Raw genomic sequence first — 20,311 nt, 5'->3', positions numbered from 1 at the left:
TACTATTCCAGATCTTGTAGGTGAGCAGTTTAGGTCACTGTTGGGTGCAAAGAAAGGAAGGTGGATTATGGAGAGAGGCAATATTGGGGTAAAGATAGCTTGTGTCTGCTCTCGTATTTGTGTACCCTGGCAAAAGCCCTACTTCTAATGAAAAGTTCCTTGTAAGTGTGCATGTCTGGTAGACCTTAGAGAAGCCAAGCTACAGAGCAAAGGGATGGAGATTAAGTGCTTTGCACTATCTGCAGAAGTAGGTAGGGAGGCAAGTCTTGGACCAGAGGCATCATTTTTGAAAGTCTTTCAAAATCTGGGATTTTGTATTTGTCTTAATGCAGTTAATTGGCAGATGCTTGCTCTCTTGGAGACATAGACTACCAGAGGAAATGGCCCCTACTAATTGAGCTAAAGGTGGATTTTTTTCTTCTGTTTGAACAAGTACAAGGGGGAGAGGAAAGCAAGAGCCCCAGGCTGTGTGCAAAATTCATGTGAGACCTCCACATTTTGGACAGCTGGTTTCTCCTGCAATTATAGGTGTTTTGATGATGGGTTTACAGTTCCTATATAAGTAATCCTTATCTCTTGTTTAGTGAATGCTCCAGCTGAGCCAGCAATCTGATATTTGTCAGTAGCTTATGGGAGGTTGAGGGCAAAACAAGAGCAAGGAGGGGGAGCAACCCTCTGCCTTCCCCCCTCCACACCTTGCAGATAGAAAAACCGCTGAAAAGGGTAAGGAAGACAGGAGTTTGTGTCAGCTTTGCCATATTGTGCAGCTTGTAGCATTTTGTTATTGTGCATTTGGGTGACATGAAAAACTGCTTGAAGTTTTTCATGAAGAGAGAACTCAGAGAGATTGTTAATAAGATAGATCTAGTGACATGGGAGACCCAGCAAAACAGACTGCGAATCTGTACTTCTCCTTCCTATGTCCCCGAAGTTAGTTATTAGCTCCACAGCACCCATCTGCATTCTCTGTCTCTAATTAAGCTCATTGCAAAAGAGAGTGCTTCCAAAAAAAAAGGCTGAAACAGTTCAAGGGGTAGAGCAAGTGCCCTTTACCAGTGCAGTACCTGGCCACTGGAGGTAAGATGCTGAGGTGAAATGCTTCATGGAAAATCACTTGAAGATAAAGCCAAGCTTTGTTATTTCACTGAAGTAATATTTTCACCCACACATACCTCCATTTTCTAGGGTTAGTAAGGCCAGCTCTGCATTTTTAGGAGTCTGGTTTTCATACTTAATAATCTGTAATGGCTGCTGATCTAGCAGGTGACATTAATTGGGAAAGATTTTTTAGTCGCTTTCTTAGGTTGGCAGCAGGTCACATGTGGTGTTCCCCAGAGCTCAGTGTTGGGGCCAGTCCTGCTTTATATCTTTATCAATGATATGACCAAGGGCATCAAGGGCAACCTCAGTCAGTTTGCAGATGACACCAATTTGGTTGTTTGTATTGATCTGCTGGAGGGTAGGAAGACTCTGCAGAGGGATCTGGACAGGCTGGATTGATGGGATGATGCCAGTTGTATGAGATTCAATAAAGCCAGGTGCTGGGTCCTACACTTAAGTCACAACAGGCCCATGCAATGCTACTGTCTTGGGGAAAAGTGGCTGGAAAATTGCGTGGCAGAAAAGGAGCTGGGGGTGTTGATTGACAGCAGCTGAACATGAGCCATCAGTGTCCCTGGCAGCCAAGAAGGCCAATGGCATCCTGGCCTGTATCAGAAATAGTGCGGCCAGCGGAACTAGGGGAGGAATTGTCCCTCTGTACTTGGCACTGGTGAGGCTGCACCTTAAATCCTGTGTTCAGTTTTGGGTTCCTCACTACGAGAAAGACATTGAGTTGCTGGAGTGTGTCCAAAGAGGGGCAACAAAGCTGATGAAGGGTCTGGAGCATAAGTCTCATGTGGAGCAGCTGAGGGAGCTCGAGCTCCTGAAAGGAGCTTGTAGCCAGGTGGGGTTGCTCTCTTCTCACGAGTAAGAAGCGACAGGACAAGAGGAAGTGGCCTCGAGTTACGCCAAGGGAGGTTTAGATTGGACATTAAGAAAAATTTCTTCACCAAGAGGGTTGTCAGGCATTGAAACAGGCTGCTGAGGGAAGCGGTTGAGTCACCATCACTGGAGGTATTTAAAAGACGTGTAGTTGGGGCACTCAGAGACATGGTTTACTGGTGGACTTGGCAGTGCCGGGTTGTCCTAGTTCCGGCTGGGACAGGGCTGATTTTTGAAGTAGCCAGGAGGGGCCATGGCTAGGACCCAGAGGTTATTCTGTACCACCTCATGTCATTATTGGGGACAGGGGAAAGGAGTCTCTTCCGAGGAGAAGGGGTTCCTTATAGTCGAGCAAGTGTGGTGCCAGTTCTGACTCAGAAGGAGTGATTGGATAATGCCAGTTCTGACCTGGAGGGAGCAGTTGGGTGGCTCCAGTTCAGAGCCAGAAGGAATGATCAGGGTGGCAAGGCTGCAGTCAGGTCGAACTCCATTGTGATCATTTTTGCAGGTGAATCACTCTCTCTTTTGTACACCTTAATTAATGTTATTAATATTGGGGCTGTTACTCTTTGTTTTCTTATCTCATTGCTGTCTCCAGTAAATTGTTCTTATCTCAATCCATGATCTTTACCTTTTCTGCCTCCAGTTCTCATCTCCAGCCACACACAGGGGGAGTGGAGAAGGAGAGAAGGAGCAAGCAAGCAGCACGTGGTTTGGAGAGTCTCAGTGGGAACTCTAAACTGGGGAGTACCATTCGTAAACCATGACATGGGTTAACAGTTGGACTCAATGATTTCAGTGGTATTTTCCAAATTAAACAGTTCTATGATTCTGTGTAGTTTAATCAAAAAGCTACAACCATATAAGTGAAAGGCATGCAACCTTCCTCTGGGCTCTTCAGAGCTGTTAAAACCGAAAAGGGCATATCCTGTTCAGAAAACTTTCAGGGCATGCTTCAGCAACCTAAGAACATAATGGTTTCTTTGGAAACATTAAGGTTTATCTGGTCAGTGATATGTCAGCCTTTGACACAATAGAGCTGTTTCAGGTCTAGTTGTTTCAATATTCCCTCAAGAGGCCAATTGTCCGAAATGCACTGTCCTCCAAAGAGCAGCATCTACCTCCTAAGTGTCAGATGTGCTCATTACAGTAGGATGCAGAAGTCTTTAAGAAAAATTAAAAACCACTATAATAGTTTCTGCTCACTTAAATTATTTAAATCTCTTCACTCTCTCCCCTGTGCACCTAGCTATTCAGGAGCCCTACAGTAAAGATAACAGTATTCAAAGCAATATTTTTTGTTGTAAGTGCAACATATTACTGATGAATCATGGGAAATAATCCTGACTGGTTAGGAGGTAGTGTGGATGCCTGGGAGGTCTCCTACTTTTATAATCCCTCATGTGTCATACCATATTTTTGTAACCTCTAAGTGCTCTCTTTCAAACTATTTGCTCCCAGACTGAGATTTGTTATGAACTTGTGAAGGTGCTGGTGTTTACCATTTCTCTACTCTGGTGGGGAACACAACAGCTTCACCTTTTTGCTCCTCATCTTCTCTTCTTACTAATCTTAAACCATTTTTCTCCAAATGGCCTTTCTTTTTAATCCCTTGCCCTCGGGCAACCCACGTTTTGATGGCAGTCTTGTTGACTACTGTCTCCCGTGAGAACTTTGCCTGGGAGGGTAGAGCTGGGTCTGACACACTGTTAAGTAGCATCCTCTCCCTTACCGCTTATCACAAATGTGTTTAAAAGAAAGGTGGCACTTCCAGGAAGAAAACTTGCCTATACCAGTGTGTCGTGATGGAGAGAATTTACTGCACCTCCCATTTCTTTCTCAGTGGAAGAGAGAGAAAGAGTTTGGTACAGTCCCTGTGATGTTTCAGAGCTGGGCTGAACTTGTAAATGAGAGAAGTTTTCAGATTCATTTGTCAGGGTTTGAGGAGGAGAGGAGTAATCCTGTAAAGGGAGACTTGGCCACCTTTGAAGGGTTTTGTTACATCATGCCATCGGTTCACAGTACTGTTGACGAACGCTCTCACATACTTGATTGAATTATGGTTGCAGATCACTGTCTGGGCTTGAGTACTGAGGCATTTCCTGACTGACTCCTTGAAAGTGGGATGAGTTTCTAGCATATTGCCATTCTGAAATCTCATTTACTGCTGCATGGATGATCTGCTTGTATTTTACTCTCTTAACGTTCATGTGAGCAAAATCTAGAGAGAATGTTTTAGGGAGAGGTGCCATCAATCCTCAAGTGAGGGGAAGGTCAGCTACATATGCAACTGGGACATATTTTTACACTTACAGTGTAGCAGAGAGGTGGAAATGAAACTAAGGGAAGAGTTCCCTTGTAGTATAACTGTTGTGAGGACAGGGATCATCTGAGAAGAGAGAAGGTAAGACACCCACAAGTGATCTGAAAAACAGACAAAATATTAGGGAAGGAGAGAGTAGTAATTTTAAACTTTCACTCTCATTAAAAGGAATGTTCTGTAAGGCTTTCACCTTGCTACAGAAATGAGACCAGCGAGTAAATATTGTTACTACAATAAAGAAGAAAACTAGAATTATTTTTTTTTTAATGAAGAGTAGTTATTTGCAAAGGATAGTTCTTCCACAAACTAACTTGTTTTCAGAGGTTATTTCATGTTATACGGCAGAGTAAAACACAACATTCCTAAAGTACAAGTAGTTTTAGTTTAATAAACAATTCATAGAATCATGGAATAATTTACGTTGGAAAAGACCTTTAAGATCATCAGGTTCAACTGTTGGAACTCATGCAGTCACAGACAGCTCAAGCTGGAGGGGACCTCCAAGGATCATGCAGTCCATCTCCTTACCCTGAGGCAGATCAACTGTAACAATGTCATTTCTCAGAAGGTGTTTGTTTAACCTACGTTGAAAAGCCTCTGATATTGAAGTCTTCATGGTCAGCATGTTTCAGGGCTTTGCTATTTTTATCATTAGAAAGTGTCTCCAGCTATCCAACTGGAATTGTATTCTCCATGATATAAGCCTGCTACTTACTGTTTGTCATGAATATAGAAAATTGACTTTTCTCCACAATAGACTTTATGTATTTGAAGACTGTTGTCCTACATCCCCTCTTTTTCCTCAGACTAGGCAATGCCAGTTCTTTCACTTTGTACTTCCAGATAATTTTTTTAGACATCCCATCTTTTTCATTTATCTTCTTTGGACTATTTGCAGAAAATATTTGTTTGACAGTGATCCCTTATCTATCAGTCTGTAAGGAGGGGTGATGAACAAAGTGTAGGTTCTTGGTGTTTCCTTTTAATTCAGAGGCTTTAAATTCTGAAACTGGGGATTGATGCAGGTTGCTCTGAAATGTCAAACAGTCAAGAATTGCAGAGAAGCAGATTCATTATGTTTGACCTTATTAGCCTATTTGAACTGAGTTTCAATATCCAGTAGTCATAATCTAGTCTTAAAACAGTGACGTTTATTTAAAACACCCAAATCAATTTTGCACATACTTTGGTTTATTTCAAATTTTTCTCTATTTTGAAAATTTGCTCACCTCTAACTGCTTCTCCACAATTATAAGGTTTAATTTTTTATACCTTTTTTTCCTTTCTTCTCACTAAATGATAATCTTGGCTTCCACTCAATCACCTGACTTCAGCAGCTTGGGTTATAAGAAAACCACCATATGCAATTCATAAAGTTGCCGGATGTGTTTACTAGGTTTTCTTGAGGAGTGTAATCTTGATCAGTATAAAATTGTTGTCTCTATCAGTATAAAATTTAAATAGAATTTTTTTTTTAAATATTACAGATGTATTAAAAAAATAGTTCTGATAAAAATCCACTGTATTCGACTGGATGTACGTTTCCTTGCCAATAGCTAAAAGGCAGGGTGAAGTTATGACTTGTTGCCAATATTTAGCCAGTTCACTTCAGTCTCCCTCTCTGTCCTTTGCAGAAAAGATTAGGGGGTGACTATAGCTATAGCTTGAGAGGTTATTCCTCACCCGTGTTTGGAGAGTTATGTTACTCTCTGTACAGAGAGTATTTTATGACAATGCCCTGAACAGATTTGTTGTTTTAAAGATTATCTTCTGCTGAAAACCCCCACATCCCACTGCTGGCTTTTCTGTCCTGCCAGTCCCTTCAGCCTCTACTTTTACTGCTGACATTTTATATTCTTCTTCTTGTTGCCTGCTTTGGCTGACCTGATCACTTTTGTAGTTTTGTTGTTCTTTTCCCCTTCCTACCCTCCTCCTCACTTTTGTTTTCTGCCTATGATATATTACAGTTTCCAGTACAGCAGGAAAGAAAGATGGAAGGATTAATCAAGAGAATCTAAATTAAAAACTATAAAATCTAAAGCTAGACTGGATGGCTTAGGATATATAACCTCACTTTCCAAGTCACTAGCAATGACTGCAAAGCCTCCAATGAAATGGATGGGTGGTCTTGTCTGGATAATTGGCAGAAAAATTTGTACACATTCCCCACAGTCCCATCTGGCAGTTTCTTTCTGGCAGCTGTGGTGAGGATGCCAGGATTGAAATGGAGCATTAGTATTTTCTCACCCTGTTAAAATGTGTCCTTCAGAGCTGGTCTCCTGCCTGCTGGTACTGCTTTTGACAGGGGGGTTTGCTTTTGTCTTACTGACTGTGCACACACCCTGCTTACAGCAACCAGCTTCTCTTCGGTCCAAAGAACATGTGCTCATATGTCTCCCCAGATAGATCGCCCATTGAAGTGACACTGAGAACCTAGGAGGAAAGTTTCCTTGCTCTCTGCCCCTACATACTCACACTGCCCACATTTGTGATGCATGATGGAAAATGCTTGAAGGCAGGCTGCATTGAATAAAACCGATCAGGGACCTGGTCCCACTGCTTTGGAGCTGTGGAGGCCATCAAAGTGAGGACTTCTGTCACCTGGGCTCACCCCCACCTTTGCCTTTCCAGCATTGTGACACCTGCAGCTGCACATGGGAGAGCATTTTCAGAAGTTACTGAGTTACACAGGAACTGCAATACAGAGCAGGGGCCAGTACAAATGGTTGAGGCAGGACACAGTTGAACGAGACTGCTTGCAGAGTGTGTTTGGTTTGTTTGTTTGTTTGTTTGTTTGTTTGTTTTGGGTGTGTATGTGTGTATGTTTGTTTGGTTTTGGTTTTGTTTGTTTGTTGGTTTTGGGGTTTTTTTTAGAAAGTCCTTTCATTATGTTGGTTTGAAAGCAGAAGTCTTAGAATGGCATCATCTCTTTGGTATAGAATCATAGAATAATTTGGGTTGGAAGGGACCATTAAAGCTCACCTAGCCCAACCTTCCTGCAGTTAACAAGGACATCTTCCACAAGACTGGCATGCTTATCCACCCCGACCTCAAATGTTTCCAGGGATGGGGCATCTACCACCTCTCCAGGCAAGCTGTTCTGGAGTTTCACCAACCTCACTGTAAAAAATGTCTTCCTTTTAGCTTAAAAGCATTAGCTCTCATCCTATCACTACACTCATAAAGAGCCCCTCCCCACCTTTCCTGTAGGCCCACTTTAAGTACTGAAAACCTGTATAAGGTCTGCCTAGAGCCTTCTCTATTCCAGGCTCTACTAACCACATCCAGCAACTTCTCAATTCTCAGCCTGTCTTCATAGGTGAGGTGCTCCAGCCCTTGGATCATCTTTGTGACTCTCTTCTGAACCTGCTCCTACAGGTCCATGTCTTTCCTGTGCTGAGGACCTCACAGCTGGATGTAGTACTCCAAGTGGGGTCTAACCAGAGCAGAGCAGAGGGGTCAGAATCACCTCTCTCGACCTGCTGGCCATGCTGCTTTTGATGTAGCCCAGGACACAGTTGGCTCTCTGGGTTGCAAGAGCACATTGCTGGATCATGTTCAGCTTTTCATCCACCAGCACCCCCAAGTCCTTCTCAGCAGGGCTACTCTTGATCTGTTCATCCCTCAGCCTGTTATTGATATGCAGGGCTGCCATGACCAGGTGCAGCACCTTGTACTTGGACTTGTTGAACCTCATGAAGTTCACATGGGATGTTCATCGATGTTCTAGTGACAATGCAAAGGTGTTTCCACTGCTGCAGGTATTCACAGCACAAAGGGAAAATAAATTGCTGTGCTGCAAAATATTTATATCAGTGTGACTACATCTGTGCTACCACTTCAGTTTTACAGGTAAAACATCACACTCCCAGCTGAAGTAGTCAGACTATTATGGAGACTTTAGGTAGAACAAGTCTTAGAGGAACTAAAACCCAGAGGGACAGGCTTAGCTTGAACCACCAAGTTATTTAAACTAACCCAGCTGATTTTTGCCTGAAGCAATTGAGGGAGATCCTTGCCTTTCAGGGCACGATAGGGAATAGGAAGAGTGTCTGGGAACTGCAGTACAGTGACAAGTGTCTGAAGACAATGGTAGAGGGCCTCTCCCATAAGCAGGTGTATCCATGGGAAGACTAGCATTCAAGGACTTACCCATGTCAACAAACATTTAAATGGGTACCAAGCATGTGTAGCGTACCTTTTCTCAAGGATACTATTGCAGGATTTGGTGGTGGTATATTATTGCACTCTCTTGAACAGAGGGGAAGATGTCTCCCTACCTTGTTTGTAGCCCATTGTACAAAAAAGAAAATTTCTGTTCTGAACATTAGGCTGTGACTGAATGTGTAAATTGATAAATAAAAACATGCCTGAGTCCTGCTAGCACTTAGGATCTTAATGCAGTGACCAGTGAATTGCAAGTGCAAGTCCTAAGCTCATTACAGTATACTTGGATTTTTGTAATGAGCTGGGTGACCTGGGATTTCTTTCGTACAAAGGGATGAAGGCCTCCCAGGGATATTGCTGGCATCACCCTTATTTTTCTTTTTCTAAAAGATGACTGTTCTATATCTGCACATTCACCTTTCATGTTGTTATGGGCTCCTAGAGTAAGGCATTACTGTTAATGTTTGACTTAGATATGTGGGAATGAATATTTGTTTCAGAAAGCAAATCAAAGAAAGCCCACTTATGTCTGTCTACCCTCCCTCAGCTATGAAGCTAGTAGGCAAGTATTCCAAAAGGAAAACAGTTCTTTGAATCTTAAAACCTACCCCGTGTGACCTTTGAAAAGAAATAGCCAAGAAACTTGAAGCTTTTTAAATGCAGCAATTTGTTAGGTTTTTTTAAAACAAATCTCTTTCTGATCCTGACAGGCTTTGGGAAAGTTAATGTTTGGTAGTCTGAGTAACTGAGTGCTGACTACACCTTCTAACTTGAATGGAGGAGAAGGACCAAACCATCTGTGCTCTGCAGAGCCTGCTGAAATACAGCCAAGTCTTTAGCCATCCTGATATTGATAGCTGTTTCCCTGCCACAACCTCATTTTTGCAGCCTGCAAAAGAGTCTGAAAAGGCTGGTCAAATACCACAGCAAGCAGCTTCACTCAAGCACCCCGATGGACCCAGAATGCTACAAGGACACAAGCCCAGTTAGCATAAATCTTGTGGAGGTACATGTGACAAGGCAGTGACTGTGTTGCAGCTGCACTCTGAGGACAGCTTGGGCTGGCTTCCCTCAAAGGCTTCAGGTGTCGGGCTCCGCACCCATTGGGGCAGCTCCAGGGGGAACAGTAGCAATGCCAGAAGCTGTAAAACAAGTACTGACCTGTTTGAGGAAGTGTGGCAGCCTATTTCTTGAGGTCCTTATGATAATTTCAGCTCTTAAACTGAAGTATCCTTGTTTCCCATGGACTGCCATAGCTCTTATGATTTTTAAGCACTCTGTATGCGTGCAGAGCTCATAGCCATATTTGTTCTCTGTCATCTGCAAGCGCAGTCAGAGGGTAGGCATGCAAGCATACCAATATGGGGATGGACAAACTCACACACACACACTCCCTACATACTGCTCAGTGTGTGTGCTCTTTCTGACCCTTTCTCTTCAACTTTCTGTGCGCAATTGTGTTACTCTCAGTCGCTCTGTGAAGGCTTAGTTAGCTTTGCCATTGGTCTCTGCAAGGGATCAAACCCGACCGGCTTCATTGGTGCTTGTGTATACTTATGAATATGAGCTAGCCTGGGAGCTAATCTGTACATTTTGCACAAAGATAATTCAGTTTAATGAAACACCATCTTAAAACTGCAGGTGGGACATTGTTCAGGCACCGTGTCTTGCCTGAGCCAAGACAATTACAGTGCTTGGTGGGTTGAGGCCTTGGACTGAGACCATTGCCAGGAGGAAAGTTCATTCAGCTCTTCTTTGGACATACAAAAAATTAGATCAGCTGTGATCAGTGGGGTTTCTTCATAAAAATGTTATGCTGCAGTGGCCCTGGTGTGGGGGCTATTTTAGTCTGAGGGGTTATTTTCTTACTTCTTTTTTAGTTGGTTCCCCCCAAGTGTCAGTTGCTGTCATTTTGTTCTATGTTTCTGAATATCCTTTTAGTGTTCCCAGTTAGTTAGTGTCACTGAACCAGGACTGTAACAGTCTTGCTCTATTAGCTGTTGCTGTTTGCTGAGGAGTTAATGTAAATGAGGGCAGTCAGGAGGAGAAAAGCAAGGGGAATTTGACTGTTCCTCCTGTTACAGCTCTGCCCAACACTACATATTTTATTGTAGGTCTGGCACTAAGGGAGATTGATAATATAAGATGAAAGGTCTGTGTGATCTCATGGCTGGTAATAATGACTGAGGGACCACTTATTTCTTCCCCCATGCTCCCACTCAATCCCATTGTGAATGTTCTTCACTTCAGTGCATTGTTTAAAGCCCACAGGTCTGGGTTTTTTTACAAGGCTTTTTTGTGGTGTAGTTTGGTCTGATTGAAACCACATTTTTATATGTGTCAAAACGAGTTCAGCACTTAAAAAGAAATCATAGTATTGATTGGATCATATTTCCTAAGTGGATGTCACTGGCTAATTCTTTTGTTATACCGTTTAGCTACACAGTATTAAGCAAGTGGTTACTATTAAGCAGTTACATATGGGTCCTATTAATTCACACATTCTGGCACTGCTTTTTGAGTAATATCTCATCAAATAGGTTAGGATTTCAAAATGTGTAAGTCACTGAACTGCAGGGATCCTTCGTTTCCCAAGCTAAAGTTAGTCCACATAGGGGCCTGCAGGTTAGGTATTGACATATAAAGGACTTCTGTTTCTTAAAAAAAATAACTTGCAGAACAAAGTCACCTTTTTTTTTTTTTAATTCCCTCATTAGGTTTCTTGCACTGTAAGAAAATGAATATATGTGGTTTGCAAAAAGAGCTAAGGATAAAGGTGACTTCTGCACCTTCTGTCGTCTTTCAGCGCACATCTCCAGGAGTGAAATGCTTACCTTCTTGCCAAACTTTCTTTCACTCCTAGATCAAGGTCCTTGTCTTTTTGTCAGTCTAAATGAACATCATTTTACCTTTTGATGGGTATTGGATTATCTCTGCTGTCATGGCCTGTGACGACCCTTTGTTTTTATTGTTCTTCGTCCCAACAAGCTCTGGGGCCTATTTGAAAGTGCTCACATCCTTTTTGGAGTCAGGCTTATAGGGTGGGGAAAAAAAGAGGAGAGGCTCTGAGGCTTCATAGCAGGGGGGGCAATGCAGTTTGAGGGGCAGCTGCACTGTTGTTTTAGCCATTACTTTCTGATGGGGTAAAATGTGTTCCTCTAGAGGCCTCTGTTCTTGCAGCTCTTTTTGATGGGAGAACAACACTTCCTTGGAGAGTCAGGAGCTCAGCCAGGGTGAGGAGCAGCTGAAGTGAGGCTGTCTCACAGCCCTGGGACCTGGCACCTCTGCAAGGTCAGAGAGGAGCATGAGCTCTGCCTCTGGGGTTATGCTGCTGCCAAAAAAAGCAGTGGCAGCAAAAGGAGAATCTTGCAGCTTCTTGGTAAGGGATGGATGGGAGGAGACATCCAAAGTAGATTAGGGGAATGAAATTGCACTGACTTGAGACATAAAGCAGCAGTCACAGGACTAAACAAAAAGGCACATTTTCTCAAAGTAATCTCAGCTGTAAAAAAATCAGGAGCCACTGACCTAAAATATGACATGATTTTCTTGAACCCTTCCACAGGAGAATCCCTAAAGTCCTGCTTTTTCTCTTGGTTGTTATGAATTTGTTCAATCTGTAAAATCAAAAGAACTCCTACCTCACCACAAACCCAAATGTAGTCTCCCTCTAATTGCTTCATCTCCCAGTCATTGCTAACATCTCCAGGGAGGAACACCATCTTCTTTGGTGTCTGCAGAACAAACAGTATATGACAGGTATACTCCTCATGTTCTGACCTCTTCTGATTTACTCTGGGGTTTGTTCCTTTTTGATATGTTTTTGGGGCTGAGGTATGAGTGTGCCTTGTGGAGCCAGGACAGAGCTAATTTTCTCCTGTTGGCTGATACTTTAAAGTGGGCAGAGCTGCACTTCTTTTGCCTCCTGCCCAGCTCTTCTTCAGAAGAGAGCTTTTCTTTTCCCTCTCTTTATGTATTTTTGGTAAACATGCCATGTTACAACAGAACAAGCCAATGAAAGTCAAAACTTCCTCTTTTCCAGCCTGTAAACATTTCCTGGAACAATATGCTCAGCTTTGAAATCCTTTCCAGAGAGTATCTTAAGACCTCCCTCCCTCTTTCTATGAGTCGCTTGATCAGAGCGGCATTCCCTTTGCTTCTGTTCAAGCCACTTCCAGGCAACCTTGTTAAAGCAATAAGGATTTAGTATATGGGAAACCACTGCCAGGTTAGCCATTCCCTCAGGACATGCAGCTGTTTACCGTCTGGTGGAGCTTCTTGGGAGTCTTTGGGCTCCAGTCCCAGGTTGCAGACTCTCAGAGCAGGAAATTTTTCTTGGACACTGTGTGTTATTCAGAAGGATAAAGTTCATGGGCACAATATAGTAGGTTGCATGCTTTTTATTGTGTTACTCCATCTAAAACAAATAAGTTAGCTATTTGCTCGTTCTGCCCTGCTGGTAATCCATTACATATTAGACCTTACTTCATTGTGTAACAGAAGTGAAAACTGAAGAGGAATTTAGATAATGCAAAGGAAATGAGCTGTCTTTTAAGTTGTCTACTCTTACTTGTTAGAATTGCGACCCCGTGATGGGGTTGTGCCAATGGCAAGTACCGCAGGTGAATGAAGTGAGCTGGGAGTTACAAACTGGGAAAACTGGAGCTTTTCACCACATCTGTGTTATGGGGACCTGCCAGTGGCTGTGGCTGGACCCAGTGGGGCATATAGGAGGTGCAGCGAGGGCAACCTGACCACATGCTCCAAAGCCATGGAAGACGTTATGCCACTGCTCCCAGATGGCTGTACTTTTTCATTGCTTATTGAGGCTGGCAGGGAGGTTCAAGTTCACAAGCTCTCCCTGAGTTCTGAGCTACCACAGAACACAGGGACAGAGCTAACCTGGACCTGTGTCCAGGCAAAAGAAAATGTTCAGCCTGTGGACATGGTGCTCATTTAGGTTAGATTATGATTAATATTATTGTATAGACCAGAAGCAACCTCCTGCTATTGTTAGGGATAAGTGCTGACTCTCCAGCTGTAATCAAGGCTGATATTTACTATAAAGGAAATCAGATTTAAGGAGGTTTAACACCTCCTTAAATTCCAGATTTAAGGAGGTGTTGGGTGAAAAAAGAGCTAAAGCACTTCTGAAGCCTTACTCTTACACTTCCACCTTTTGGAGAAGACTAGCATGAGTCAGTTAACAGCAGCTTTGTGAAGTCATCCATGACCATGTGTAGTGTTTTGTCCTTGAAGTATCACTTTATGTATTTATTCTTACTTAACTCGAGGAGAAAAGGTACTCCCTTTTTTTCTTTCCCTCTTCCTTCTCCTCATGGTCGTTTCAACCTGACACACTGTGCTGCAGAGAGGGATGGGTGCTGGCCGGATGTGCCCCTGTGCGGACTCTGCATCTCTGCAATTTATTTCCCTGGTTTGGTCTGAGTCCAGATCTGAGAGTACTGTGAGGAAGATATCAGTTTAAGAGCTGTTTCTCTGCTTCCCAGACCAATTAAAGGAAAGGATCTCACTTTTTTAGCAAGGTGTTTGGCTGGAAGATTTTCTTTCTAATGATGATTTGAAGGCTCATGGGGTTTGATAGTATGATTAATTATGCGTTAAGATGCCTAGAGCCTCCAAGAAGCATGCAATTATTATTTATTAAAGTCAGAATATCAGTAAATATAATGAAGTGGAGCTTTAAATAAGCATGGAATAAAAAGTGGAGGACATTTTCTGCTGAACACATGCAGTTCTGCATTGGGCTGAGACTGTGTGGAAGACTGAAACTTGAAAGGGAGCTTACCCAAGGGACTCAAGTCACTGAAGATCAAGACGTATCAAGACAGAAAGAGAGACAGAGAGAGAAGAGGTCTTCCTGCAGAGCAGGAGTCTGACTTTAGGAGCCTCAGTTCTCCCTAGGCAAAGGCTAGTCTTTTTGAATATCCCTTCCTTTCCTTGTTTCTTTTCCAGTATAACCAAACACCTCCAACACTCAATAACTTGCACGGCACTGCTGTACTCCCAGACACATTCCAAAGACTGATAGATGGAAGGCAAAAGGAAGGTGTTTTGTGCTATTCTGGGGAGCTTTACTATGAACTTCAGCTTTGAAGGTTAAAAAAAAAAAGCAACAACTCATCTATTTTCAGCCTCTTTCTATCCATATTCAAATAACTGAAATTTCCATACTTCCATAATTGAAATCACTCCCTCATTTTCACAGAAATAATGTAAGGGGTGTGACTGAATAGCAGCTTTGAGAAAGTAATAACGCTTTGTTCTGCTTGATGATCCATCTGATATAGACTTTGCCCTGTACAAGTGTGGCTGGAGTCTGTTCCAAGAGCTATCGAGTCTGAGAACGCACGAATGTAAAAACAAATACTTGAGTGCAGGAGAGGCAGCCTGGTTGTTGTAAATGGCTTTGCCTGCCAAAAAGCTGGTAATAGTGTGTTGGCCAGGCATCTTTGCTTTCCTAATTGGAACCACAGGTTCTTTATTACAAACCTTAAGAATAACAGCACCTCCTCTAATTTAAACTCCCTTTTTAGCTTCTATAGTGTGATTTCTTTCTGGAGTGTTTACCAGTGCAGGCTGCCTGCATTTGTCTCTCTTTCTATCCCTGGGCCCCCTTTTTTTGTACTTCAGACTATTGCATCCTTTCATCAACTCAGCTATTCCGAGCACCCAAGATCTGCATGGACTGACATTTATTGAGAGTCTGAGATTGATGTGAGAGGTTTGTGCAACTTTGTAGAAAGATGTAATTCACTGAAAAGAGAAATGAGTTAGTAACTAGGCTAGGATGGCTGCTATTTGGCATTCGATAGCATATTGAGTTCATATGGTACTTTCTTAGATTTTCCTTTTTTTTATTATTTTTCTAAAGCTGATAGTGTCAATGTAATTATGGATGCACCAATACTGTGATGTTTTAGTGGTTTTGACCAGATAAGGAAGGTGTGCCATAAGTACAAAAGGTTGGTTAGTTGTCTAGAGTTCTTCTCTAAAGTTCTCTAGACAGAAATGGCTTTAAAAGGCTAGTGTTTTGAAGTTGCTGTTAGATTTTAGGCTCAAAAGATCACTGAGAAATATGTGGACTACCCCAGCCTTTTCAGACGGCCTGCCCCAAGACATAGTGGACTCAGTGAAATTCCTTAATCATTTTCTATTCAGATGTGTTGGTTGGGCATATTCTGATACAAAACTTTTTCTATCGGACAACCCCAACTTGAAATCAGACAAGTCTGTGACTCTGACTTCATGATGATGCAATTTTGACAGGCACCAGTCAGCTTCTCAAGAAAACTCTCCCTGCAATGCAGAATCTGAAACCTGCCTTGTTCCCTGCCAGATCCCCACCTAGCCAGCAGTCACATGGGAGCCAGCAGCAGGGAATTCTCAGGTCTATGTCCTTGGTAGCCTGGTCTTGCAGCACTGGAGCTGTGGCTGCAATGAGACACAGGTGGTAGAGTACTCTGAAATCAGCCTGACTCCTCAGAAGCTCTGCACATGCTGCATCCTTGAGCATTTCCATCCCCGGAAGGCTCAGGGAGCTGTAGGGAGATTTTTCAAGAAATGTTGACATAAATATGGGTATTGCATGCCATGCCAAGCACTGACTATGCCAACTCACTCTTGCGGATGAGTGTGGCAAATTATTTATCTTGGACCTACAAGTCTCCATCAATATGTTTGCAGTAGGTTCAAGAAACCTAGGTTCAGGACCACCGCCTCCCTAAGATCCTGCTCTATGGTGAACTTGCCACTGGCTGCCGCAAGAGAGGAGCCCCGAAGAAAAGATTCAAGGACTCCCTGAAACAACATCTCAGCCTTGGCCATATTGATCACCATAACTGGTCTACTCTGGCCTCAAATCGGGAGGCCTGGAGACACACCATCTATAGCGCTGCGGATGCCTTTGAGAACACACGCAGGATCACTCTCGAGGAGAAAAGGCAATGCAGGAAGAACCGTGTCTTGCAGAATACACCATCTAAGGAGTCTTTCTGTTGTACCTTTTGCAATCGGACATGTCTTTCACGTATTGGCCTCATAAGTCACCAGCGTGCCTGTAACAAATATGGATAGAGCCTTCCCAAATCTTCGTTCGCAAAGCCCAGCCATGATGATGAGGTTCAAGAAATACATTTTCAAATAGATTAAAATCAGTGGTCCTTTCTCCAACTGTGTGCTGTGCAGTACCAGTGTGTATCACACTTCCTTGCTCTCCTTGCAAGTGCTGTGAAAATATTTCAGTAGTAATTCCACTTAGCAGTACCAGCCTCTAGTCCCCAAGTACCTTCAATGGCAGCACATATGGAATTAATTCCATCTACAATAGCAATGATTAAGATGCCTCCCCCTACATACCCACCGCACAAAAAAGAGCTGGCATGGTAGCTAAGACAGTGCCTGTTACAGAAAATATAGAGATTTATGCCTGCCACTGGCTCAGCTTTAACTTTCCCATTTAATTTTCCTAGGCTCTGTCATATTTGGGACAGTGAATTTTAAATGGGCAAAATGGGAAGAGCAGTGAAAATTTGAGATTGTGAGGGCCTTTGTGCTTTCACTGTGCTCTTTGGAAACCTGCAGAACCCTGATTTGGGATATAGAGGCCACATTGTACTGTTTAGTTGAGCCAACACTAGGTTAACTAGTTGTACTTTCAGTTTCTCACTGAAGAGCTAGATTTGTGTACAAGTTGTCCATCTATGTTAACTTAAGCTGATCTCTGTTCCTTTGCCTTTTTTCTTTAATCATGTATGTTTGTCAGCAGAACCAAAAGTGAAATGTCTCTACCTCAGCTAAACCAAGGGGAAGGAATAAAGCCTCTTTTTGCTTCCGAGGCTTCCTTTCCCCATGTGAGTACCTAAATGGTACCAATCAACAGCTTTGAAATGCTGGCAGCAGCAGCTGAGAGAGATGGCATGCCGGTGTGGGACCTGACACCACCACCTTTTCTGCTGTCAGAGCTAAAAATCTAATTTTTAACACTTTGGAACAAATAATATGTTTAAATAGCCATTAATTTGTAGCTGACACCTTCTCTCAGTGCCTCTGACAGCCTGCATATTTCCTTTGTAGAGTGTCATGCTGCTTCTGTTTAGAAGCTAATAATACAATTTTCATAGTTATTACACAGGCTGTTTGGCTCTGAGGTTTCCTTAGAGTCTAGGCAGTGCCAGAAATTCATAGTGGAAGCTTTGGCAAGCTTTAAGTGAATGACATTCATTGGTCACTGTGCTGACGAGGGCTGCGATACAGAAGTGGGCAAGATACCTCTAGAAACTTCAATTAAATATTGAAATCTGAGCAATTCAAGGTTTAGTTAGAATGAAGCCCTCTCACTATCCTGCAAATATTTACAGGTTTAATTAATGGTGCCCAGTGAGTCACTTGATTCAGTTTGAATCCAAAAGGATGTTTTCTGTTATGATAAGTTATAAGCTTTTTTCCACTGGTAACAGTTCCCTTTGCCAAAGGTATGGGAAGGAGGATTTTTCGGAGAGTGCTTCTCTACATTATTTTTTGTGATGTCTCTTGTCTGACTGATACGGCAGTTCCACCTAAATTTGAGATTACCTTGAGTCTCAAGAGCAGTAGAAACCCAGTGCATATGCAAGAACAGAAAATATGTTCTGGTAAAGTTAAAATCCCTGTGTGATATTGGCTGATGCCCATCAAGTCTGGGAGAACTTGAATGCCAGCGTTGCTCATGTTCAGGCTGAGAGACTTAAGCCTTCCTCCTCCTTCAGCTGTTACTAGAAACAAAACTGAGTAAGACTGCAGAGACACACACTCAGAAGTTAGGAAATGCCCTTGTGTTTCTGAACTACAGCAAGCTTTAATTACCAGAATAGTAGCAATTATGGCATGGAAAATTTCAGCCCGTGCACTTAGATGTTTGAACAGAAAGCCTTAATAAGCAGCTGAAAAGCTACACTGGGAAGGGTTGCTTTCTACCTCTAATGACATGTTATCAGATCCCATATGCCATATCAAATCTTACCATATCTTTGGCTCCCTTTCCACACACTAATTAACATAAATGCTCCCACTCCTGCTTGCTTCGTAGGCTGTTTAGTTCTGGGGGCAGTTGGGCAGCTTGGGCTGTGGCAGTGTGTTCCCGTGAAAGAATAATTTTTTATATGTTTTTTTTTTAAATATCTGAGACTGTAGACTTCAGCAAAGGGAGGTTACTCTTGATGAAGCTGTAACAGATCCCTCAGATTACCTGGCAGGTGACAGCTAATTTCACTACAGAATTACATATACAACTTTAACTCCTGTTCTTGCTAGAGTTTTGATCGTGACTGACCCAGCTTTCATTAAAAGAAAAAAAAATCAGCCTGGTAGTCCAAACTTGACTACAGATCCAAACTACAGCTGAAAAGGAGGTGAGACAGCAGCTGAGAGACATATCCATGGATTTTTACAAATAGATATGTCTGATGTTTGCAGTATAAAGAACACTGGTAAGGATGTGCCGTAGGGTACAAAAAAATCCACTTGTCCTTGAGGCTGCCTAAAGAACTGTCTGCAATAATTGTCCTCCACTTTTGCAGGTTTCAAAACTTGCAGTCTGAAAAGTTTCTAACCCTTGCGGGACCTGCAGAAAATGGAGGGAACGTGAGCTGGTCCTGCACTGTGGCAGAGTGGCCGCTGACGAGCGCCTTGGCAGTTTTCACTGCTGCTATTTCAGATTCTGTGGGTGGCAGGGAAACAAGCAGGAATTAGGTCAATTTAGCTCTTGCTGCTGCTTGGGAAAGCGAAGAGCAGCTGCTGAGGCAACCGCAGGAGTTATTCCCTCTAGAAGAGCAGACAAAAATTGAAGCTGGGGGATGGGTTAGGACAGCGAGCAGCAATGTGAGGAGAAGGGAGATCAGCTGCTGGAGTTGCCTAGACCGGGAGTGGGCATTGCCTCAGGTGAATGGGGCATACGTTGGCTGCACATCCATGTAAACAGGTCTGGGGATGTAGTAACAGCATTGTCTTGCATTCTGACAAGGGAAAAGGAGGGAGATGTGTTTAGTTTCTCCCCTGCAACTGCTCTGAAGACGTTTCTTCTTCCCTAATCCTCTTCTGTTGGTATCTGCAGTATTGAGGCAGGGCTAAAATCTGTATTTATGGAAAAACATAAATGTAGTTTAGTGCTGGTTGGATCTTTGGTAACTGAGAAAATAGAGAGGAGTTGGATTTTTAGCTAGAGCATATACAAAGCTACCTGCAGGACGTGCTCTCCGCAGGGCATTACAGGGATGTTGTAGTGCTTATGGTGGGGGCAGTAGCCCTTTGGGAAGGAGCAGGTACTGTGAATAATACACTGCATAGAGACAAACAGGCTGCATTTGTTTTCAGTTTAGAGTGACTTAATACTTTTTTTCTCCTCTTCATCCATCCAGAAGAGTTCCTTGGTACAGTCTCAGTAAGCCTACAGAACCAGCTCTCTCAGCAGGATTGGAAGGGCACTGCAGTGGGTGGGAGCAGGCAGTGGACAAGGAAGAAAGAATGTGGCAGCACAGGGAGCATATGGGGCTTCCCAGCTCTCCTCTGAAACCACAACCTGAAAGGGAAAGATTGCCTATGATAAATGTAAGATGTCTCTCACTTGCCCCCCTTAGATAAAGCACCTGAAAAAAGATCTTGTCTGGAATTTCACAAAAGAGTAAACCCTTACATTCATTTGATGTCTCCCAGGTAGCTGCCAAGGGTGCAGTCAAGCAACCACCATATGTACAGCCTGAAAGGTAGGCTGCAGTGGTTTTGCTAATAGCACAAAAGAAAGAAAGAAAACTTACTCTTCTGTTTTATAATCCATTGTCTTTC

At 42.9% G+C, this 20,311-nt stretch overlaps 1 protein-coding gene across 2 annotated transcripts in view; it reads left to right on the top strand.

Moving 5' to 3' along the window:
* NHS (NHS actin remodeling regulator) overlaps window positions 1–20,311 on the top strand; it is a 257,519-nt gene that overhangs the window by 41,663 nt on the left and 195,545 nt on the right. The gene's annotated exons all lie outside the window — the stretch shown is intronic.

The sequence above is a fragment of the Corapipo altera genome, unplaced genomic scaffold (assembly GCF_003945725.1).
Source record: "Corapipo altera isolate COAL_440 unplaced genomic scaffold, ASM394572v1 0, whole genome shotgun sequence".
In the NCBI taxonomy this organism is placed as follows: Eukaryota; Metazoa; Chordata; class Aves; order Passeriformes; family Pipridae; genus Corapipo; species Corapipo altera.
Note: the sequence above shows the minus strand (reverse complement) of the source record. Positions and strands in the feature narration are given on the sequence as shown.